This window comes from Lissotriton helveticus, chromosome 5_1 (genome assembly GCF_964261635.1).
Source record: "Lissotriton helveticus chromosome 5_1, aLisHel1.1, whole genome shotgun sequence".
Lineage (NCBI taxonomy): Eukaryota > Metazoa > Chordata > Amphibia > Caudata > Salamandridae > Lissotriton > Lissotriton helveticus.
The window spans coordinates 1,732,761,988-1,732,786,836 of NC_136065.1; the positions used below are offsets into that span (position 1 = coordinate 1,732,761,988).

The 24,849-nt window shown below is 45.2% G+C and overlaps 1 protein-coding gene across 1 annotated transcript in view; it reads left to right on the forward strand.

Annotated features, from left to right (window-relative positions):
• The window catches only part of LOC144753804 (uncharacterized), a 2,685,544-nt gene that overhangs the window by 2,172,867 nt on the left and 487,828 nt on the right, over nt 1–24,849 (forward strand). Inside the window, exon 15 of the transcript XR_013594537.1 lies at nt 17,159–17,259. The gene's annotated coding sequence lies outside the window, so the exon portion shown is untranslated. The remainder of the gene's footprint in view (nt 1–17,158; nt 17,260–24,849) is intronic.

The window sequence follows — 24,849 nt, forward strand, 5'->3', positions numbered from 1 at the left end:
GCTAGTAGGAGATAGCGACCATCTTGGGCCCCACTTTGCATGTGAGTGATATTTATCACTAATGACATGCAAAGTGGGCATGCCAAGATGTTAGCGACTGGAAACAGTCGCTAACATCGCTATCTCCTATTATCAACTTTTGGAAATATTCGAGATAAGCGCGAATATCTCCAAAAAGTAACAGCTGCCCTGAGCAGTTCTTAGCCATGTTATCCTATGGGAGGTGGATAACATGGCTAAGAGGATTAGCTCGGTAATGCATGAATATCGCTGAGTTTTCAGCGATATTAATGCATTGCGGTCGGTTTTTATCGTATTTGCGATAAACTTTGATAATAGTAAGGTTTATCTGCGATAATTTCTGACGGTAAAAAAATCTTTGCAATGCATCGTTAGGGATAAATATCGCTTAACTTTGGTAATATGCCCCAACGTCTGTTAACGTTCGATTCGAAGGAAATCAGGAAGTGTTGAAAAACATTGTCTGCGCCATCTTGTCTTTTTTCAAATGCCACACTTTTGTCGTGCACGGCAGCCATTTTAGATGCCTTGACCAGACCCACTCTGTGCACGCTGTCGATCCTTAGCATGGCTCCCCACCCTCGCAAGCATCTCCCCCAGGCAGTGGTCACCCCCGCTCTCTGTCTTATGCATGGGTAATAAACCTCCCCCCATCTGCGCTGCTCTTTCCTGAGAATCACACCCTGTGCCCGCCCGACACCTCCCTTTCGCCCTATTCACTACTGCACCCTCTGACACTCCTTTTCCTCTGTGTCCGATTGTCCAGGCTGGTCCTAGGGTATCAGCTAGCCCTGCAGATGTAGTTTATGGCCACAGCTGTAAAGATTCACCCCTCTTCAAAGGAGTTATAGTAGATCAAGGCCCACACTCGATGAGATCCGTCACAGCAGAAGCGTTGCTATTATCTGAAAACCATCCTGTATTGTGATTGGGGAGGGGACCGAGCGTGAAGCGGAAGATTCCAGGGATGACTCTTTGTACATCAAAGTTTTTACAATTATGTGTCACATTAAAAATATATAGCACTCCGACAAAGTAGTAAGATTATAAAACTTTAATAATTTATAAATATATACAAGAAAACAAAAATAGTAATAACATATAAACATTTTTAGGGAAAAACAACGAAGTAGCGGTCGGCTGTGCGAATAGTCCCAACGCAGCACAACGTCCAGATTTCCGGCGTGGGGCGGGTCATCAGTAGCAAACTGTTGTGCGAATAGTTCCAAGGCAGCAGAACGCGCTGAAATCTAGATGACACGAAAGTGATGTCTAGTAAGTTGCCACCCAGCAAATAACGGCGTGGGGCGTCGCGGGGGGTGGGTCTTCAGTAGCAAACTGTTGTGCGAATAGTTCCAAGGCAGCAGAACGATGGCACCAAGGTGATGTCCAGTAAGTTGCCGCACTGGTTTTGGTATCCTACAATGCTGCTCCGAATAACGGCGTGGGGCGCCCCGGGGGAGGCGGCGTGAATATGCCTCTCCAGGTGGAGTGTCATCTGTTGTAGTGGGGCGCCCCTTTACCGTTTCAGTTGCCATTCCGTCCGTTTTTGGTCCACTGTGTCAAAAGCCGCAATTCAGCTGAGTTGCGCCCACTCTTGCGGTGCAGCGATAGGCGGCTGTCACAGGACTCTCAAAATGGCGGCAGGCTCTTTCCTTTTTGGGCCTGGTCCACTGAAATGGCCCTGGGACACCTTGGAAATCGGACGCTTGTCTGCTAGGTCTTGGACCCCATTCTCGAAAGCGTCCCCTCCGCCTTGAGAATTCATCAAAAGTTTTGGGGGCCCCGACTCCTGCAGGCTTCTGGTGGGGAGCGGCTGCCATGATTGCTCGCGGAATGACTACGACGGAGCTACGAGATGGTGGTGCTCTCATGCTGACGCCAGCTTCAGTCTGAAACATCCAGAAACAAGGTGGGGCTTTCATCGTTTGGAAAAAAAAAAAGTTTTCATCCAATGAAAAGTGTTGTTTTTAGGTCATATGATCAAGCCTTCCATCATTAGGAAACCAAAAGTAAAATGAACCAATGAAAAGTTTTATAAACAAGTCACATGACCTGTTATGCGGCATAGGGTATAAAATGCGGAGAAAATACGTTGGCACGTGAGGCGGCGTCAGTAGCGGACCGATGTGCGAATAGGCCGAAGGCAGCACAACGCGCCAAGATCCGGATGGCACCGAGGTGGTGTCCAGCAAGTTGCAGCACTGGTGTGGCCATCCTACAATGTTGAAAGTCGGCGTGGGGCGCCCCGTTGGCCTGTGAGTTTGCGTCAGTAGCGGACCGATGTGCGAATAGGCCGAAGGCAGCACAACGCGCCAAGATCCGGATGGCACCGAGGTGGTGTCTAGTAAGTTGCCGCACTGGTGTGGCCATCCTACAATGCTGAAAGTCGGCGTGGGGCGCCCTGTTGGCCTGTGAGATGGTGTCAGTAGCGGACTGATGTGCGAATGGGGCCAAAGGCAGCGCAACAATATTTTCTGACGAGAAGACACCACAAGGCGCTGAGATGCCAAGATCCGGATGGCACCGAGGTGATGTCTAAGTTGCGGACTGATGTGCGAATGGGGCCAAAGGTAGCGTAACAATATTTTCTGTATGGAAGATACCACTAGGCGTTGAGATGCCAAGATTCGGATGGCACCGAGGTGATGTCTAGCAAGTTGGTGTGGTCATCCTACAATGCTGAAACTCGGCGTGGGTCGCCCCATTAGCCTGTGAGATGGCGTCAGTAGCGGACCGATGTGCGAATAGGCCGAAGGCAGCACAACGCGCCAAGATCCGGATGTCACAGTGGTGGTTTCATAGTTGAGAGGCACTTCATCTGCAGTGGGGCGCCGAGATCCGGATGGCACCGAGGTGATGTCTAGCAAGTTGCTGTACTGGTGTGGTCATCCTACAATGCTGAAAGTCGGCGTGGGGCGCCCCATTAGCCTGTGAGATGGCGTCAGTAGCGGACTGATGTGCGAATGGGGCCAAAGGCAGCACAACGCGCCAAGATCCGGATGGCACCGAGGTGGTGTCCAGCAACTTGCCGCACTGGTGTGGCCATCCTACAATGCTGCGCCGAAAGTCGGCGTGGGGCGCCCCGTTGGCCTGTGAGTTCGCGTCAGTCAGTGGGGGCTGTTTGAGGATCTGACTGCATTGGAAAGCAATGTGATGCTGTGCGTCGCCCCCAAGATGGAGGTTCCTCGGCTGCAGTGGGGCGCCCCTTGGTGTTTCACTCGCTATGCAGCTGAGTTGCGTGCGCACTTGTGGCGAATAGGCCGAAGGCAGCACAACGCGCCGAGATCTGGATGGCACCGAGGTGGTGTCCAGCAATTTGCCGCACTGGTGTGGCCATCCTACAATGCTGCGCCGAAAGTCGGCGTGGGGTGACCCGTTGGCCTGTGAGGTGGCGTCAGTAGCGGACCGATGTGTGAATAGGCCGGAACCAGCACAAGGCGCCAAGATCCGGATGGCACCGAGGTGGTGTCATAGTTGAGAGTTCTGAGCAGCGCTTGTAACACTGTCTGAAGCTTATTTGCACCTGCTGCAGCTTCACTATTGCCCTGGTGTGGCCTAAGATCGCCCATGACATAGGCGGCCACCTCCCGGGGTCCGGCGGAACTTTTTTCCTTTTCCTTTCTGCATCTTGTCCCAAATTCGTTTGACCTGAAGACACGACCAGGTCCCTGAATGTGTGCAGGGGGACGCTATTGATTGAATCAAAATGGCGGCTTCACACAAAGCTGACTCAAGCGTTTTCTGGTGGTTTCATAGTTGAGAGGCACTTCATCTGCAGTGGGGCGCCGAGATCCGGATGGCACCGAGGTGATGTCTAGCAAGTTGCTGTACTTGTGTGGTCATCCTACAATGCTGAAACTCGGCGTGGGTCGCCCCATTAGCCTGTGAGATAGCTGTTCTTTGGATTTGGGCCTGGTCCACTAAAATGGCCCTGGGACACCTAAGAACTCGAACGCTCGATTTTTTTTTCCTTTCCTGTACATGCAAAAAAAGGTAAATGCCCGGTATGTTACACGCTTCATCTGCCACGATGAACTCTCCAGAGGAACCGAAAAAATATATAGTTGTGGTAACTATACCATGCATCGTCATATGGAGAGGTGGCACCAATTAATTATAGTGCTGCATAAAAGAGAGATTTGGAGGAGAACCCCTGACCTGCTAGTACATTCATCAAAGAAGTGGCACTGAGAGCTTCAGAGGCAAGGGAAACGGTCCCAAATATTTAGAAGAACTTTGGAAAGATTAAAATGACATGTTTAGATTGTGGTAAATTAATTTCATGTGGGCAGATGAGTGTTACTCTAATAAATACAGCATATGAACATCATCATAGTCGATGGTTGGTAGAGACATTTTGACTATATCCTGGACCTGCCCGTCCTCGCCCAAAATGGCGCCGGAATAAATGGGACTCGTAACTCCTTGTTGTGTACTGGTTGCAGAACCTTGAAATCACGAGATACGTATGCAGTTTTGAAGCACATGGCGGGCGGGGACGAGAATTGATTGAATATTTCGACATCCCTATTGATATTAAGTTCTGATGTGTTATTGATTACTGTACTGTTGAAAGTTCGAATTAACGTCACCCATGGTACTTGCCCGCAAATGTATATCTAGATAATTTTATTGTAACTGGCCCTGTCGTATTTTAATTATAAAATGTACGTCCACCGATTCCGTAACTGTTAGACACCTTAGTTCTTGCAACCTAATGGCCCGCCCGTTACGTTCCTCTACAGTGTAAATGTCTACTCATCACATACGATTACAGTTTGCTCCGTGGCCGGCCCACGTGGTTATAGGCTCGTATTTGTATAATGAAATTTTTACAATAAAGGTTTTTAAAAGAAAACATGGTAGTAGTATATACATTGGTAAAGTTTGTAATAATAGTCACTGTTTTAGAATCATTAAAAGGCAAGTGAAATAAAGCAGACCAATTACATGAAGGGTAAAAGGTATAATACGAAGGAACGCAGTAAAGATAAATGGTCAAGGGCTGTTGTGTTTTCTATTCCTGCAACATAAAGTGATCGATAAGAATCTCATATTCAGGCGTATCGGCGACTAAGACAGCAGGTCGACCCTCTTTTGCTCAACGGCTCCATCATGGGACGAAGAAACGCTCTTTTTCTCGAAAAAAGAATATATTTTACTTGCAGGACAGTTGTAAAATTTCCGGGAAAGTACATTAGCCTGGAACATTATAACATATATTTAAGAAAAAATAATGTTCGGAAGTAATGAAAAGCGTAATTTTTAGGTCATATGAGCAAGCCTTTCATCATTACAATAAGAAAAGTAAAATGAACCAATGAAAAGTTTTATTAACAAGTCACATGACTTGTTATGCTTACGTTACGCGCTGCGCGCCCCGGATGACTTCCGGATGCGCTAACGCGGCGCGTCATATGACGCATTACGCGACAACGCAGGTCCAGAATATAGTCAAAATGTCTCCACCAACCAGCGGTCGGAACACAACCCCTTTCAGCAGGCTAAATAGTTCTGTTAAATGAGAACAGAAGGGACAGGCAACAAGAACCATCAGTGAAAGAGGGGAGGGCTAGTTCTTCTCTACCGGGTTACATTGGGGCGCTACCGGAACTGATCGAATTGGTAGTCTACAGTGTTTCTGGATGTTTCAGACTGAAGCTGGGGTTAGCATGAGAGCAGCATCATTTCGTAGCTCCGTCGTGGCCATTCCGCAACCAATCATGGCAGCCGCTCTTTATCGTTATTTTGGGCGGGGTGGGTGGCGGAGCCGAGCTGTTTTGCAGCCATCATTGTGTGGAGTTCAGTTCATCTCACTAGTTTTGTATTTGTCATGAGGTGTTGTTCCTAATGTTTCTATTTTAGCGAGGTCAAAAAGAGATCCCATTAGTGGCCTACTGATTTTGCTCGATTCCTTTTCTTTTTTTTTACACGATTTTTCGTTATCTGCAAAGACTAAACAGAGTATTGCGACTCTGTGTTTGTTTGTAAATAGAGAATGAACCAAAGAGAACTAATTCTAAAACAGTAAATACTTGGATAACAATCAATCAAATGGAGAGAGAAGCAGGCACGACGGATTACAACGGGGGCAAAGGCCTGCGTTAACTACCTTTCACTATCTGCAAAGAGAGAGTACTCCTAATAGAAATGAGGGGGGGGGGGCACCATTCAAAGCAGATCAGTGTGCATAAACACGAAAATGTTTTCACTTACCACGTACTTGACATTCGACAGCTTATGATATTTGCTATTAAAAAACCATTGAAATTCACTGAAAAAACCATAGGTTATAGACCATATATAGTTAGGAATTAGCATTTACAAAACCTTGAAAATTCACTGAAAAAACCATAGGTTATAGACCATATATAGTTAGGAATTAGCATTTAAAAAACCTTATTTTACTCACACAAAACCATTGAAATTCCATATATAGTTAGTTGCACTAACTATATATCGCGCACCTGCAATCCACTGCTGATCATGTCACATATTACATCATTCATGACATGGTCAGTGACATCACTGATGACATCACTGATGACATCTCAAATGACATCACTGATGACATCACTGATGACAACATCCAGTGACTGTATGTTTCTGTAAAGTTAAAATATATCTTACATATTGAAGAATGAGTGGATGTATAAGTGTCTGGATGAAGGATTTAGTAGGTGCGTGACTGACTGTATGAGTGAGTGATTAAATGTGTCTCACTGAATGCATGGGTTAGTGACTAAACTGTCTTAATTTGTGCATCATTATGTCTGTTGTTCTGTAAACTGCTGCATGTGTTGATCATTAGCTATACGAGAGGCTATATGTGTTATTAATTGCTTGCCCAAGTATTTCTATGGGAGATTGAGTTTGTGTGGGGGTGGCTGGAAGGTGTGTGACTCTATGCATAGATGTGTGAACAGTTTATTCACTAGGTGTATGAGTTCAAGAGTGCATGTGGAAACAGCTACATGGGCAGTTGACTGTGTGCATGAGTGTATTGATGAGTGAATGGATATCTCAATGCTACATGTCATAGTAAGTACATATGTAAAACACAGTACATGTGAGAGTTGGCATATATAAATAACTGTGCATGAGAGCCACCGAATGAGTGAGTGGTTGTATCGATCATTGTGAACTTGTATCAGGGATTGTATAAGAGAGTAAATATGTGTTAGTATATGTTTCAATAAGTAAGGTGTGTTTAACTGTATAGTTGAAGAAATGGAGATGAGATTGTTTCTTTGCATGACTGACTGGGTGTGTGAGTAACTCCATGGATGAGTGGAAGTGTGTGAGTGTCTGTATACACTGAGTGTATCTAAGGTTATATTAGAGTCTGAAGAGGTTTATCGTATTAGCACAAGAATGATGTCAAATGAGATGTCATCAGTGATGTCCTCAGTGATGTCATTTGAGATGTCATCAGTGATGTCATCAGTGATGTCACTGACCATGTCATGAATGATGTAATATGTGACATGATCAGCAGTGGATTGCAGGTGCGCGATATATAGTTAGTGCAACTAACTATATATGGAATTTCAATGGTTTTGTGTGAGTAAAATAAGGTTTTTTAAATGCTAATTCCTAACTATATATGGTCTATAACCTATGGTTTTTTCAGTGAATTTTCAAGGTTTTGTAAATGCTAATTCCTAACTATATATGGTCTATAACCTATGGTTTTTTCAGTGAATATATATATATATATATATATATATATATATATATATATATATTCACTGAAAAAACCATAGGTTATAGACCATATATAGTTAGGAATTAGCATTTAAAAAACCTTATTTTACTCACACAAAACCATTGAAATTCCATATATAGTTAGTTGCAGTAACTATATATCGCGCACCCGCAATCCACTGCTGATCATGTCACATATTACATCATTCATGACATGGTCAGTGACATCACTGATGACATCATCTAGTGTCTGTGTGTTTTTGTAAAGTTTAAATATGTTTTACATATTGAAGAATGAGTGGATGTATGGAAGACTGAGTGTGTGTGTGGCTGGCTGGGAGGTGTGTGACTGTGCATATCAATGTGTACTTGTATCAGTGATTGTATAAGAGAGTAAGTATGTGTTAGTTTATGTGTGAAAAGTATGGTGTTCTGTGTTTAACTGTATAGATGAGGAAATCGAAGTGTGATTGATTCTTCACAGGACTGACTAGGTGTATGAGTGCATATGATAGTGTTGTAATAATGAGTGACTGTATTTATGAGTGATTGTATGGGTGAATGAGTGAATGTGTGTGTAGACGTAGGAATCAGTGAGTGCGTATGTAGTAACTGGTATTGGTGTGTCATGATGTCATCACTGATGTCATTTGAGATGTCATCAGTGATGTCATCAGTGATGTCATTTGAGATGTCATCAGTGATGTCATCAGTGATGTCACTGACCATGTCATGAATGATGTAATATGTGACATGATCAGCAGTGGATTGCGGGTGCGCGATATATAGTTACTGCAACTAACTATATATGGAATTTCAATGGTTTTGTGTGAGTAAAATAAGGTTTTTTAAATGCTAATTCCTAACTATATATGGTCTATAACCTATGGTTTTTTCAGTGAATTTTCAAGGTTTTGTAAATGCTAATTCCTAACTATATATGGTCTATAACCTATGGTTTTTTCAGTGAATTTCATAGGTTTTTTAATAGCAAATCTTTATAAAAATAATACATTTTAAATCTAATTTTATATTTTATAATTTTTTTATTTTTTTTTAATATTATTTTTAGTGCGCTCCCGGGGCGCGGACAGGTGAACGCACGGGTAAGCGCAATCTGGCGGCGCGCCCCGAGGCGCGTACTAATGCGCGTCCCGGAAGCGCTATTGTCGAGAACGAAAACAACATCGTGACGTATCGCGTAGCCGCCACGCCTTGCGTCATAAGACACGTATCGCGTAGCCGCGAGATGCGTCTTATGACGCACCGCGTAAGCGCACCCGGAAGCGCATACGATCGCGCAACGTAAGCGCCCCGATGCGCTTACGATACACGCCCGGGACGCGCCCCGGGCGCGTAGCGTAAGCGCGTCAAACCATGTGACTTTAAAATAACACTTTTCATTGGTTCAGAACTTTTTTTTTTCCAAATTGTGTGAAACCCACCCATTTCTCTCACTATTGCTTTGTACTTGGAGAGAGCAAGAGCTGTTGTGTCTACTCTATCTCCTACTTTTCTGATCTCCAGCAATGGCTGCAAGAGAGTCATCCAGCAGTGATTCAGAGGGATTTTTGGATGAGGACCCTCCTCAGCAAAAGAAAAAAACCCATTTCATTTGGAAATTTTACGACATCCCAGAAGGACAGAAAAAAGTGAACGCTCCCAAAGTAACATGCAAAATATGTGGGAGTAGTTTATCCAGAGGCAATCCTCTGAAAAAATATAGTTTTGGCAATGCCAATTTGATCCGGCATGTCAAAAGAAGACACCCTAACAACTTTGCCAGGGAGAGTGTCAGAGAGCTGGCACGGAATGTACCAACAGATGGCGGCAGCACCTCCACTGGTGGAGCAACACCTTCGGGACCACCCCGTGGAAGAATGATCCCTAACATTCAGCCGGTGTTTGCGGGCATCAAATTTTTGTGCGCAGAGTGTGACGAACTGCTCTGCTATGGGGAGCAGAGTGTTGAACTGATTGCCCTAAAGAAACAGCAACACCGCTGCTCTTCCAGTCCCTAAATTTTCAATTTTTTTTGCTCCTGTTGAGCAGTTTTGGAATCCTTGTTTTTGTTTTTCCCTTGAAAAAAATACAAAAAAAATATAAAATTGTTTTAAAAAGTCTAAAAAAATATAAAACAAAAAAAACAAAAAAAAAATATATATAAAACAACAAAATGAAAAAAAAAGTTCTTTTCAGAACTACCTCCAATTTTTAAAAAGAAGCTTTATTTTTTTTAAAGTCTGTCATTTTTAATCTCCATGGTACGCTCCCCCGTACGCTCCCCGGTGCGCGTACCGGGCGCTCACCCCCGCGAAAATCGAATTTTTTTTTATTTTTTTTTTCACCCGCGGGAGCCTTTTATGGCCCCCACATGTAACCTAGGGGGTCAGGGGGTGTGTACCCTGCCCCCTCTTGCTCATTTCCCCCTTTGATTTTTGCCACCTCTTGTGTCTCAATCCTACCGAGACACAAGATGGCGGCCGCTGCGGACTGTTTCGAATGTTTATAGACACCCGAGAACCAATCAGCTTGCCGTGCGCAGATCGCGTGGCGCGCCTGGAGCGCTCCCCTGTACGCGTACGTGGGAGCGCTCCAGGCGCGGCTCTAGATATATATCTTTTTTTGAACGTTAATTTCTCAAAATCCACTGGAGCACATATATTGAGACCTACAAAAGGCACATCGGGCTACCAGTCCCTACAAATTTGCCAAGTTTCGTGCAAATCCATTCAGCCGTTCGGGCTAAAAATGAGGCTAACCGCCCTATGGAAAACTCAATGTTAAAAACACGTTTTGGGACCCCCCTTTTTTCTCGGCCCCCCCTGGACCAACTCCCCCCAAATTTCCAGTGGCTGCTCAGAAACAAAATGTTCCATTTTGCTGAAAATTTCAGCCAATTCCGTCCACAAACGCCAAAGTTATTAGACATAGAATTTTCAAAAATCCCATAGGGAAAAAATCCTAACTATATATACCTACTGGCGACCGCCAGTAGGTAATATATATATATATATATATATATATATATATATAAGATGTAGCTCCCAGTCGCTACTTCCAATCCTCTCGGACCGGTGAAGCGAAGACAGAGACAGACCACAATTCAGGTAACAGTTTCTTTTACTGCAGCAGACGAATGGTAGTTAAAACAGCAATGACGCGTTTCGGGCGTAACCGCCCTTGTTCACATGCAGTTAGTTACAAGTCTGAATAACTTTTTATGCAAGTCACTCCGCCTACCTCCTGCCTCCAGCTTGGTCATGTGACCCATGAACATGAACAAAATACTGTTTACCCAAAATCTCAAGGGCTAGCAGCATATATTATAAGTTAAATTAGTATAAATATAACAGTGTTTCCTATAGTGGTACTTTTGTATTATAATCTGCATAAATGCAATTATTTAACATTGAATAGAAAACGTAGCACATAATGTGGCATCATATAGTATACAATATATTCGAGTCCTCATATAATTTGAAACATTATATATATATATATATATATATATATATATATGTTACCTACTGGCGGTCACCAGTAGGTATAGTTAGGACCTATTACCCATAGGAATTTTTTAACATTCTTTTCCCAAACACTTTGGCGCCGGTTGATGAATGTTCGCAAAATTTTAAAAATTTATGGCCCTCTCCGGTCCGCTCCTATCTTGAAAGTTTCAGGGTGATTTGTCGAGCAGGGGCCGAGAAAAAAGGGGGGGTCCCAAAATGTGTTTTCTCTATGTTAATTTTCAGAGGGAAACTTTAGACACGCTACAGCCCGAACTGCTGAACGGAATTACACCACATTTGGCATGAAGGTAGCCCTTGCCTCAGAAAGAACTCTTTTTTTTAAATGGTGTAAATCTGTTCAGTAGTTGCTGAGAAAATAAAAAATAAAAGTTTCATATATAGAGGCGCGGAGGATCCATGCACCCTGCAGATCACGAGCTGCATTCTAATTGGCTGTCAACACTCCAAACCAGGAAGTGTTGGCAGCCATCTTGTGCATAAGAAAACTGTAAAACTAGCGCAAAAAAACAAGAAAAGGGGGCAGGGTAGAAACACCTTGATCCCCTAGGCGTGGTCAGGGGGTCCCAAAAAAGCATATATATAAAAAAAATTAAATCGTGGATGCGTGGAGGATCCGCGGATCCGGCAGCGAAAATAAAAAAACGAAGTGCAGGCTCCCGCGCTTTGTTTCATTGAAGCCCCCGGGTGGGCCAGGTCCTGGGGGGCTGTAAGCAAATGTGTGGGGGGCCCCAGTCCCCCCACACTGCCCTGGGGACCGCCACCCCTAGGGCTTGTTTTTTTAAGTTGGGGGGTCTCTAAGGCCCCCCCATGCCCCGGGGACCGGCACCCCCCAGGGCTCTGAATAATTATGATTGCGGGGGTATACTGCCCCCCCGCAGCCACAAGGACCGCCACCTCCAGGGCTTCTTAAAAAAAATATATATACCTGTGTGGGGGGGCTCAAGCCCCCCACATGCCCTAGGGACGTCTAACTCCCGGGGGGCACTAAGATGACAAAAATTGGGGGTCAGTACCGGACCCCCTAGCCCCGGGGACCACCACCTCCCCGGGGCTTTTGAGATGGTGGGAGGGGGGCCGCGCGGTCCCCCTCTTGGAGCCTGTGATGACCCTGGGGACCGCCAGCCCTTACGGGCCGGCTCCTGCAGTGTCCAGTGGTGCCCACCCCCGGGACACAGCTGTTTGCTATGACAAGGCAGGAGCAAACTGGGGTTTGGGTTTCGGAAGAGAGAGCAGGAAACCTGCTCTCTCTTCCAAAATCCAAACCACATTGCTCTTCCACACGGGGAGCTGCATGTGGAAAAGCAATGCCGGCTCCCGCAGGACGCTGGGAGCTAGCGGGACTGTGGGGAGATTGGGCCTCCCTCCACGGTCCCCAACGAGGTGGCCAGGCCCCGGAGGATGGGTCCCCGGGGCCATAAATGGCCTGATGAGGGGGGCCATGTAGCCCCTCTCCAAAATAATATTTAAAAAATTGGCCATGCCCCGTGGGTTGGGGTCCCCGCGGCCAGGAATTGGCCACGGGAGGGGGACCCACACGGCCCCCTTCCTGTTAATTTTTTTTTTTTTTTAAGTGGGGGTCAGGCCCTAAAACAGTCAAATGAAGGGAGGCACACAGCCACCCTTCCAAAAAAAAAGAAAAAAAAGATATGCGATCGTGCCTAGACCCTGCCCCCTCATAGAAACACTCAATTCCCCTTCAATACTGGGGGTACCTGGGGGCCAACCAGCCCACCAGGAACCTCCAGTATGTGCAAAGGAGCTGCGTTGCAGAGAGGTGTTCAGAGGTCACGCCCCTTTTACACCTCTCTGCAACGCAGCTCTCTGGCGCTTCTTAGAGGTACCTGTTGGGCTAGTTGGACCCCAGGGACCCTCAGGATTCAAAGGGACTTAATCCCCCGACTTAAAACATGCCACGGGGCACGTTTGCACAGTGGTGAAGGGAGGGGGCGGGGCCTGAGGTGACATGTGTGCAAACACGCCCTCTGGCGTGGTTTAAGTAAGGAAATTCATTCCTCTTCAATCCTGAGGATCCCTGGGTGCCAACTAGCCCACCAGGTACCTCCAGTAAGCGCCACAGAGCTGTGTTGCAGAGTGGTGTAAAAAGGGGCATGGCCTCTGAACACCTCTCTGCAACACAGCTCCCTGGCGCGCTTATAGAGGTAGTTTTAATTCCCCTGCCCTATCATATACTAGGGTCCTACAGAGGAGGGCATGCTAATCACAGGGGTACCCCAACGCATAGTGTTCCCTAGTGTATGTAGGTGTTTTCACTGCATTCTAAGTGTCTTTTAGCATAGCACTGGCTCTAGGCCTGGTTAGTCAGAGTCTGTTACCACCAGTACCCGTCTGAAAAAAGTGTGGGCACAGGATGAGTTTGCAACAAGACCTTTTTCTGCTCCTCTGTTGGTTCTTTCTGCACATGTCTTGCTTCTTCCTGCACTTTTCTTCGTCTTTGGGGACTTCTGTTGCTTCTTTCTGCATTTCTTTTACTTCTTTCTGTGCGTTTTTTCTTCTTTCTTCACATGTCCTAACTCTGTAGCCATAGTTAGAAATTAGCATTTAAAAAACCTTTGAAATTCACTTAAAAAACTATAGGTTTTAGGCACGTTATAGTTAGAAATTATCATTTAAAAACCTTTGAAATTCACTGAAAAAACCATAGGTTTCAGGCACGTTATAATTAGAAATTAGCATTTAAAAAACCTTAGAAATTCACTGAAAAATCATAGGCTTCAGGGGCGTTATAGTTTGCTGGACATTTCACACGTACAAAACCATAGAAATTCCCCCGTTATAGTTAGTTCAGCTAACTATAACTCGCGCCCCCGCAATGCACTGCTGATGACGCCACATATTACATCACTCAGTCATTTTGTGCCTCGGTAGAAGCGAGGCTCAAGAAATCAGTGGAACAAGTGTGCAAAACGTATAGAGGGGGCAGGGTAGAAATATCCTGACCCTCTAGACCTGCTTAGGGGGTCCCACAAGGACCCCCAAGTCTGGAATAATATTTTTTTTTTTAAATGTGCGCAGGGTACGTGGATTCCGCCGTAAAAAAAAAGCGTTTGTTTAAAAATTAGCCCCCGGGGGGACAAATCTCGGGGGCTAAAATATCAAATGTGATGGGGGCCCAGAGGGGCTCCCCAGCCCCGGGGACCACCATCCCTCGGGGCTACAAAATAAAGGGTTGTGGGGGAGCTCAAAGGTCCTCCCCAGCCCCGGGACCGCTACACCCCAGGGCTTTCAAAAAAATGGGTGGGGGATGGCTAGGACTGTGGAGGCATTGGGGTTCCTCCCACAGTCCCCAATGTTGTATATAGACCCCGGGAGATGGGGTCCCCGGGAACAATAAAAATTAGTGGTACGTGATAATTTGTTTATGATAAAATTAGGAGTCTCTAAGTTTTGGAATGTCGACAATCCGGTCTTCCAATTAAATAGCGACAAAGTATTTAGTGAAGCCCACACTGTGAAGCCTTTCACAAATTGTGAAACAGCAGTGTCTGATTCGGATTGATAAAGAATTGCCAATTGTTGAGTACAGAGTAGGCAAGTTGTACATGGGGTTTTGTAACGCCAGTGGCTGCTGCTCGTGCCCTCTCTTGAGGTTAATTCTAAGAGGTGTGTACTCCTTTTGCTCCTAATGTAGACAGCGCTCCGTCGTCTTTGTTTAGTTTCCTATCTGTCATGTGGAGGCCCCTGGGTAAATATGATGGCTTACCTACAGCCAGCACCTCTGAAAAGGTAGAAGAGCTGGTAAAGAGTCAGCCCGGGTATTACTCTTCCAGTCATAAACGCCATTGTTTTCTTAATAAAACCTTGAGCCCTGGCACTTATTCTTTTACAAATTAAGTACTGTCTTAATGTCACATGTGAATTGGTTGCGGTAGTGTACAGAGACGTTTTGCAGTCTAGCAGAGCGCCACATTCCTGGGTATTATTTACTAATTGTTCAGGCCAAATTAAGTCCGGGGATCGTCATACTCAGGATTTTTATTTAACTATGCAGGTTGTGCCTCGGCAGTCCCTGAAGCCTCGATGGTGCTAGACAGTGCCTTATTTGTTTTGGAATCAAATGGGCAGTACTTATGGTGTTATAAAGTGATACACTCATAGAACTCTTGGACTTGTATAATTACCGAGTATTCATGTGCGTAACAGTTAGTTACATTATTTTTTGTAGGTGCACTGTAATGTTAAATAGTATTCATTTTGAATTTTTCTATAAACAGATGATTATCACAATAAATAATAGTCAAGTGTTGTCAGAAAAAGAAGACGTACACACTCGGTAATTTTTTTTTTTTAAGTAACCTTTATTAAAACATAAATAAATAAAAATGTAACTTTAACAGAATAGTATAATACAAAAAACGTGGGTTGGACTCCAGTGGAAGCAGCGTAGGTAACCAGCAAGACAAAAATAAAATATAAGTATATCTGCTATGTGGAAGAGGTAAACAAAGCTAGGTCGAATGAAAGGACCATAGTGAACATGTAAGGGAGGTGCAGTGGGTGGAAGTGAGAAGGGGAGGGAGAGTTAAAAGATTGGAGGCAGGAGGAGATAGAGCGTCGGCCTATTCACTTAGTCCTTAGTGTTTACTGTCTGTCACTCGTTTGTATATGACACAGGGATCTGCGAGATAGAGTGTGGTTTAAGAAGTCCTTAAAGTTAAATGCATGAAGCCAGATATTTTGGGCCATATTATGAAGGAAGGGCGATAATATTATCGCAGTTTTAATGGCAGACACCGCCGCTAAAGCGACGATAAGGGGTTCATAATATGGTGTTGTGAATTCTCTTAGAAGCTCAGGTTTTGGTGTGAACCTGGAATTCTATGGGAATTCACAAGGGCATATTATCAACCCTTTATCGTCACTTATGCAGCAGTTTCCTGTCGCTAAAGTGGTGATAATGTTATCGCCGTTGTTTGATAATTTAGTCCTACATTATTACTTACTGGAAAATTGCTTGTATGCACCTGTGCACCCATAGTGCTGCACCCCAGTCCCTACCCCGCAAAGTGCTCAATTGTAGGTCTTGCACACTGAGCCTTCACAGCTCACCTGCCACCACTGGTGTCCCGAGTCCGAGGTACATTTGTATAGAAGAGCAGGTCTCCACAATGGAACGGTGTCTTGATACTGCAATGGTAGGTGTTAGAGTGCTCAGGGCATCATTGTGGGATAGATTTCCCACTCAGCCCCTTTCAGCCAATGAATGATTTTCTATAAAGAGAGAAATAATTTAAACGTTTCGTTTGGAGGTAAATGAATGTTTATTTTAAGTTTCATAGAAAATAGGAGTTGAGTGCATCCGTTTTTGAAGTACGATCAATCGTTAGTGGTAATTGTGGTTCAAAGAGGAGTTGGAGTGCATGAGAAAACACAAGGTTAAATAATAATATATTATGGTAATGTTTATATACATAGGAATAGAGCGTATACTAGAAGCTTAATGTTCACGTGTAATGCAGTGGCGGGAGCACACTCAGTAGGGAGCTAACTAAAGTGTCCTAAAAGCCAACGCCACGTGTCTGTAGAGCAGCGCTTGTTGCTGGCTGAGGTCTATAGTACGGTCCAGTAGGTCCTTAAGATTAGATCTTGTGATTGAGTGAGGTGAGAGATTACATCATCACAGAAGGCAAGATCGCTTTTTATCACAAGCACACTCAGGGTAGTGCACCACACCCCACCTGCAGAATCACCCTCAACAGGAGTCTGGAGGGCAGCACTGCCCGTAGGCTTAGGCCTACCTTATGGTCCATATGGTATTTAAAATGAGACTGAGATGTACCTGAATAAGGTAAAAAATCACAAATTAACATAACACTTGGCAATATTGCTTATTCGCACGTGTGCACTGTGACTGATGCATCCCACCCTTCTCGTAGGTCCGCGCTGAAGAGGTGTCTGCAAGGAAGTGCCCGCTGGCTCAGATCTTCAGTATGGTCCAGCAGGTCTTTAAAATGATTCAGAAATGAGACTGAATGAGGTAAGAGATCACGTCATTATGCAGAACAATATTGTTTGTTCGCACCACGTTTAATTGGAGACCTTGTGCACCTAGGCAGCTCTGCTTACCTGTTGCAAACACTGCATTTAGCAGAGCTCACAACTTGAATTCTGCTTTGGATCTATACTCAGACAGCGTTGAATTTAGCCTTGATTTATTAATCTGCACTATGGACAGCAGGGTTCATAACTTGAAAAGAGAAAGTGAAACAGTGTGAGAGAGAGGAAGAGAGAGAGAGAAGGAGTGAAGAGAGGAAGAGAAAGAAAGAATGAGAGAGAGAGGAAGAGAGAAAGAAAGACATTGAAAGTGTGAGAGAGAGAGAAATGAATAGATGGAGCAGGAGAGGTAGTGTTGACACTGGAGAAAGTCTTCGCAGCTCACCTTTTTGGCACCGGTGTGTGTCCAACCATGTGCCGGGTTATAGTGCACCCTCAAGTTTAGTGATCTGAAAGATAGTATACAATTAGTAATTGCAGAGTACATACAACGGCACATGTATATTCATGTGTTACGCCTCTGCACACCCAGGCTGCTGTATTCCATCAACTCCCACTGCAAGGAGGTGTCTGTGTGCTCTTTTCCTCCCAGGGTGCTCTACCCCATGCACTCCCACTGCATAGCGGTGAGTTCTCATTACTGCGCACCCAGAATGCTGCACCCCATCCACTCCCAGTGTCCTGAGGTGAGTGCCCGTTCCTGCGTACCCAGACTGCTGCAACCTATCCACTCCCACTGCCCGGAGGTGATTGTACATTCCTACGCACTCAGGTTGCTGCACACTATCCACTCTCCCGGCCCAGAGGTGACTTCTCATTGCTGCGGAAAGAAGTTTCTCTGCTTACCTTGTGCCACCGGCGTGTTTCAAAGAGATTCCGCCATGTGTCGAAGCAACCTTCTCAGGCATTGTTAGGATGGCCATGCATCATCACAGATTCCTCAGACGTTGAGCTTTGGTGGTGTTGGAGGGGTGGGAGGGGACGCCAATGCGTGAAACACAACCTGTTAGATAAAAAGGAAGATAAGATTGTGCGTCATTTATTCATCAAAGGAGAGAGGAAGAGAGATAGTGAGAGAGTAACACTGAAAAGAATATTTGCAGCTCACCTTTCTGTCACCCGTATGTCTTCCACCACGTGCCGGAGGGACATAGTGCACCCTGAAGCTCCACATCTAAAAGATAGTAGAGAATTAGTCATCGTAGAAAAGTCAAATATGCAGGAATAAAAAGACAGAGACTGTAATTCTGTTGATTTCAATTGATCCTCAGAACATGTGTTGTATGCAGCAAATTTAAAGCAAGAATGACTGAACACCCGTAAATTTCTACTTCTCAACCTTCTCATATTTAAAACATAACATTCCGAAAGCGACGTGAAGCAGCCACGAGCTGTGACTCGAATCTCTCGCTCGTGTCTCGCAACACACCATACCATACCCCATACCTCCTTAAAAACAAGCATTTGCAATACAATAGGTCTCGTATTATTAAAGTTTGAGCTATTGGCATTGCTAAATAATGCAACACCAATAGTTCAAACTTTAGTAATGTGAGACCTATTGCATTGCAAATGCTTGTTCTATTGTAGAGTTGAACTTAAATTGATATAGCAGAAACCATTATGTATGACACAGATTCTTTAACAGGAATAACACGAAGGAAGATGTTATAATTGGTAATTGCCACTATCTTAATGTGGAGTAGAATAACACTGCCCTCTCACACCCCTCTCCCATTAAAAACACAACCATCTGCACGGTTCCAACTTTTTTAATGGGCTTTGATTTATCAACAATTTGTATAAGTCGTAATGTTTTCCATCGTTTATAGAAAACTAGTGATGCGCAGCCTTACACGTGGTTTGAATCATCCCGCCTGTGTCTGGGCATGATAATTGAAACCCCATGTCCTATTGGAGTATATTACGCGCAGCATGCGCATAATAGACACCAATAGGCCATGGGCAGAGCAATGTGCCCGCCTGTGGCCAATTGCATGCAGTCTTTTAGAATAAGTCGCACGCAAAGGCCAATGGGGTAGTGCGGAAGGAAATGGACGCGCACGACAATGTGTGATTAGTAGGTTAGATTCATATCCCTGTTTTTTGACTTACAAAATGTCTTGCGCTGCGTGAGCAGTGCTGTGCACTACAATGAAGGCACGAGCTGTCCTGCGCACAGCAACGCAGGCGCGAGTCCTAAAAGAATTGAGAAAGGAAAGGTTGTCAAAATAAGATGGTAAATTTAAGGGTACATAGTATAAAAAAATAAATACTCATCTACTTTGCTACACATGTGGGAGCGACGGACATTTGACGACTGTAAAAACGTTCCTGCTATTGGAAAAAAAATCAAAATGCAAAAAGACAGGGTATATAGGACTGCATACGGCTAAAACGCTGTGTCGCCTTTTTGTATCCAGTTTGCTGCACCCCATCTACTCCCTACAGTGCGCCCCCAAGCCTCACTGCTCACCTTTTCGCGGACAGGGCACTTTCTACTTTATGCAGTCCCTCTCTGCCACCAAGAAGTCTCACATTTGGTGCTGAGTCTTGATATCACTATGGCAAAGGACATAATCGTGCACCCATCATCATCGCAGGTTGCTCACCGGTCAGTCCTTGCGGTACCACTAACTCAGTGACCAAAGAGGCCACGCAGGTGGTGGTGGGCCCCCCTGTTTGGTGGTTCGGGCCTACATGAGGCGTCCAAACCACCAGGATGGGCCATCACAGCGCTTGCGATGGGAGCAACTCTAGAATGGCGTAGAGCACGTGCGCCTGGTCGGGTTACGTGTCTTGTGACGCCTGTGCTGGATGGGTGTGGTGTGCGTGTATACCAGCCATGAGGGAGTGTGTGTGCCTTTCTGACAACTAGACCTGTAACTAGCAGATCACTACAATGAAAATCTGGGCCATGTAGCTTTGTGTTTTCCTGTAAGCGTACGCGGAGTGGGCTGGCCTGACGTATGCCAGTGCTGTGCGAGGCTGTGAACAATGACTCCGGAGCTATGGGCGGGCTCCGTTGGGAGCCACGCCCAGATAAATCAACTGATTCGGGTGTTCGTGTTGTAGTTATGCTGTCACCCGGGTCTTAAATGCAAATGTGTCATTATGTCTGTGAAGTCCCACAACATGGAAGGTACGGGGTGTCACTGACCCTATTTTCATCCATAGTTCCATACATAGCAGATGGTGGACATGACGCATTTCTGTGAATATGAATGTTTGTTGTACATTCAGTGGAGTGTTGTAGTTGTAGCAATACAGGTCTATGAAAGCTTTAGGTTGCAGTTTTTGGCACATGAAGGGCAGCTAATATATATACTTATGTGGTCATTCGGGTATACTGTCGAAGTTGGTGCTGGTAATCAGTGTTCGAGCCTCGGAGTCGCGTCCACATCCTGTTATTGTAGACAAATCACATAATCTCCGTGTGCCTGAAAATGTACTGTAAATACGGTGATCATGTAAACCGCTGAAATAGTTTTGGGTCGACTTTGCACTATATAAATATGCTACAAAAAAAATCCAGCAATCGCAGACACTTATAAATTTACTATACACTTTGCTTGCAGTACTCTAATGATCCAGTTTCTATGTTCGTATTTGTAGAATGAGCGAGAGAAAGTTACATAACCAAAGTTTTTCTTACTGCCAGAGGTAAGATGGTGTTATACGCTGTTTACAGCACAATGTAATGTGGTAGGGCCCAGGAGCAGCATTTTACAAACATAATAAATACAGAGACACAGATAGATAGTTGAAGTGGGTACGAGCACGTGCGCTTGACTCCATTTTATTACCAGGGTTACATGTCTAGTGATGTCTTTGCTGGGTGAATGTGGGGTGAGTGTAAGCCAGCCCTCCGAAAATCGTTGCTGTTGGTAACAAGTACAATAGTAATCATCATATCATACACAGATATTACATCATAAGCGGTTTATGACTTGTACTGCACAAAGGTAGGAGCATTACATGTGAAATAATACACAACAGATTCTATCGTAAAGAGTTCATGACTAGTGGTGCGCTGCGGTAGGGGCGGCTTGTGTAGAGCTTGCGATGATGTGTGGTCCGGGCAGGCTGTACTGGTAGCAATGTCTTTTGCCTATTGAATTTTGCCTTAATAAGGCCACGTGGCAATTATTTATTGTGCACTGAGTTAGTGGTACGTCTGGCGCTCAGCATGCACACAACATGTGACGATGCGTGGCATGAGTGAGCTGCACTGGAAGCATTGTTGCCTACTGGACTGCATCATCTGTAATCGCGATTCAAATAAAAGATGAAACATGTATGGAATACATTGTCGAAATATGTAGGTTTCAGGGTAATTTAGCGTGTGTGCAGCCAGCGATGATAAGTGGTGCACTTAGTTAGTGGCACCTGAAGCAAGGTTCTGTGGAGCCTGCGATGATGCGTGGTCCAGGCAGGCCACACTGGTAGCAATGTTTTTGTCTTGTGAATTCTGCCTAAATAAGCCACGTGGCATGATTTATGGTGCACGGAGTTAGTAGTACCTTCGGCGCTTAACGTGTACGTACCCTGCGATGATCCGTGGTCTGGGGGGGGCCGTACTCGGACCAATGTCTTTGGACTATTGAATTCTGTATCAATTCGATTTTGGAGTGGTAGTACACCTCATCGCTGACATAAAACTGTTCACTCTTCTTTGCGATGATTTATGGTGCACTGAGTTAGTAGTACCTTTGGCGCTAAGCTTGTACGTACCCTGCGATGGTGCGTAGTGCGGAGGGGCCACACTGGTAGCAACGTTTTTTGTTTTGTGAATTCTGCCTTAATCAGGCCATGTGGCGATGACTTGTGGTGCAGTGAGTTAGTTATACCTGAAGAACTCAGCATGTGTGCACCCTGCGATGATGCGTAGTCTGGTCGGGCCGCACTCGTACAATGTGTCTTGGCTACTGTCCTGCACAGACATCGAGGAATGCTGTTTGTCACATCCTTTAACAAAATCTGAGGACATAGAGTACATTTGTCTCTGCATTCAATAAATCAAGGCTAATTTCAATGTTGTCCGTAGTGTACATCCCAATCTGAATTGAAGTTGTAAACCCTGCTGTCCGCAGTGTAGATCGAAGGCAGTATTCAGCACAGACATCGAGGAATGTTTTTTGTCACATCCTTTAACAAAATCTGAGTACATAGAGTATAATTATCTCTGCATTAAATAAATCAAGGCTAAATTCCATGCTGTCCGTAGTGTAGATCCAAAGCTGAAATCAAGTTGTGAACCCTGCTGTCCGCAGGGTAAATCGAAGGCAGTATTCAGCACAGACATCAAGGAATGTTTTTTGTCACATCCTTTAACAAAATCTGAGTACATAGAGTATAATTATCTCTGCATTAAATAAATCAAGGCTAAATTCCATGCTGTCCGTAGTGTAGATCCAAAGCTGAAATCAAGTTGTGAACCCTGCTGTCCGCAGGGTAAATCGAAGGCAGTTGTCAGCACAGACATCGAAGAATACTTTTTGTCACATCCTTTAACAAAATCTGAAGACATATAGTACAATTGTCTCTGCATTAAATAAATCAAGGCTAAATTCCATGTTGTCCGTAGTATAGATCCTAATCTGAATTCAAGTTGTGAACCCTGCTGTCCGCAGTGTAGATTGAAGGCAGTAGTCAGCAAAGACATCGAAGAATACTTTTTGTCACATCCTTTAACAAAATCTGGGGACATAGAGTACAATTGTCTCTGCATTAAATAAATAACGAGGTAGCAGGTACCACAGGCCCTTAGGAACAGACTTGAACCTGCACCCCAGCTCGTCCACCTTGTTGTGGGCATCTGGCGGCAAAACTGATCAGTTCTGTATTGATGCTTTGGGTATTGGTTGTGGATTAACCCTGGACTGGATTGTGAGTAACCCTGCACAGGTCTCTGCAGGCCACAAGATCACACAGTGAATCATCCATCCGCCCCTAACCCGCCTGAGACTGAACGTATCCACTGCAGCACGAGTGATCCCTGCCCCCCTTTTCCCCTCTGAATCACCGCAGGAGCCTGGAGTTGGTGCTGGGGGTGCTGTGCACGAAGCACTGATGGAGCTGTGCACGAAGCAGCCGGGAGAGCTGCAGGTAATGCTCACGGTGCACCAGCAGATGAGTGCACAGAGTAGCAGGGAGTGTTGCAGAGTACTGTGCACTGAACAGCGGGAGTGCTGAGCACGGAGCAGCGTGAGCGCTTTAGAAAATGCTCACGGTGCACTCAGTTGGGGGGTGCTCCTCTTCCTTGTTTCTCTGCAATCTGTGACTTTCGTTTCTCTCACTTTTGGTTCTCTCATTGCTGTCCTGTAACTTTGTCGTCTCTTAACTCCATGCCAGCTGAGCGGGCTCGGGGAGGGGGTGGCGTGGGAGGTCACAGCCGAGGATCGTCTGTGCTGGAATTCCAGAGAAGGGGGGAGAGCTCAGAATAGCTCCTCTGCTTCACAGCTGTACTGAAGAATTTTCTTATCTGCTTGTTAACTAAACAAGCAGATAAGAAAAGTCTTTATGGCAGCCATAAAGCAAGCTATCGTGTCCAGAGGGGCAGTATGAAAAGCGGACAGGGTGGCACCCAAAAACCCACTTTTGTTATGTTATGTTATGTTATTGAATTTCGTATGGAAACTTTGGTCCTAACTATAAATACCTACTGGCTTTCCCCAGATGGTATAATATATATATATATATATATATATATTTATGCTCATGTCTGATATTTATTTTACCTCCTGCTGCTGGTTTCTGACCTCTATTCTGCCGCTTTCTGTATGTTTCTCACATTTATTCTGCCTTTTTCTGCTAATTTCTGACCTTTATCTTGTTGCATATTTCTGCTCATTGCTGGCCTTTAGTCTGCATCTTTCTCCTCACTCCTATGGGAGCAGGCCTTGCTCCTGCAAACAGGGAGCTACTTTAAATAGCAGTTCCCTGCTTGCAGGACCAATGTTTTCAACTATTTTCTTCCACGCATATTTGCATGAAGGGAAACAGATGAAAACTCTGTTTCTGCAAGACCGAGCTGTTTGATATCTCCAGCTTGCAGAGTTATGTTTGCCTTTGCTTGGTGGAAGCTGTTAGCAAAAGCAAACATATACCTCACAAGGGTGAGCACCTCAGGAGGGAGCAGGAGCCCGCCCTGGGGGGTGGCAGTCCCCAGGGCCATCTATGGCTCCACAGGTGAGGCTGCGCAGCCCCCCTCCAATTTTAGCCCCTGGGAGGTGCTTAGGGCTGGGGGTCTGTGACTGATCCCCTTCATTATTTTCTTTTAGTCCCATGGAGGTGGCAGTCTCCGGAGGGGGTATGTGATCCCTCTGCATTTTTTTTAACATTGTTTTCCCCGGGAACGTGGCGGTCCCTGGGCCGCCGGTGGGCCCAGCTGGCCAGACCACATATACTTGATACATACCCCAGGGAGGTGGCGTTTCCCGGGCTGCGGGGGTGATGGGGCATGTGGGCAACCCCCCATTTATGTAGAAATATTTGCCATGGGGATGTGGCATGTTGAGTGCCGCACCAGCAAGCCCTGCATAATTCAGAAGCAGTCAACTTTCAACACAGC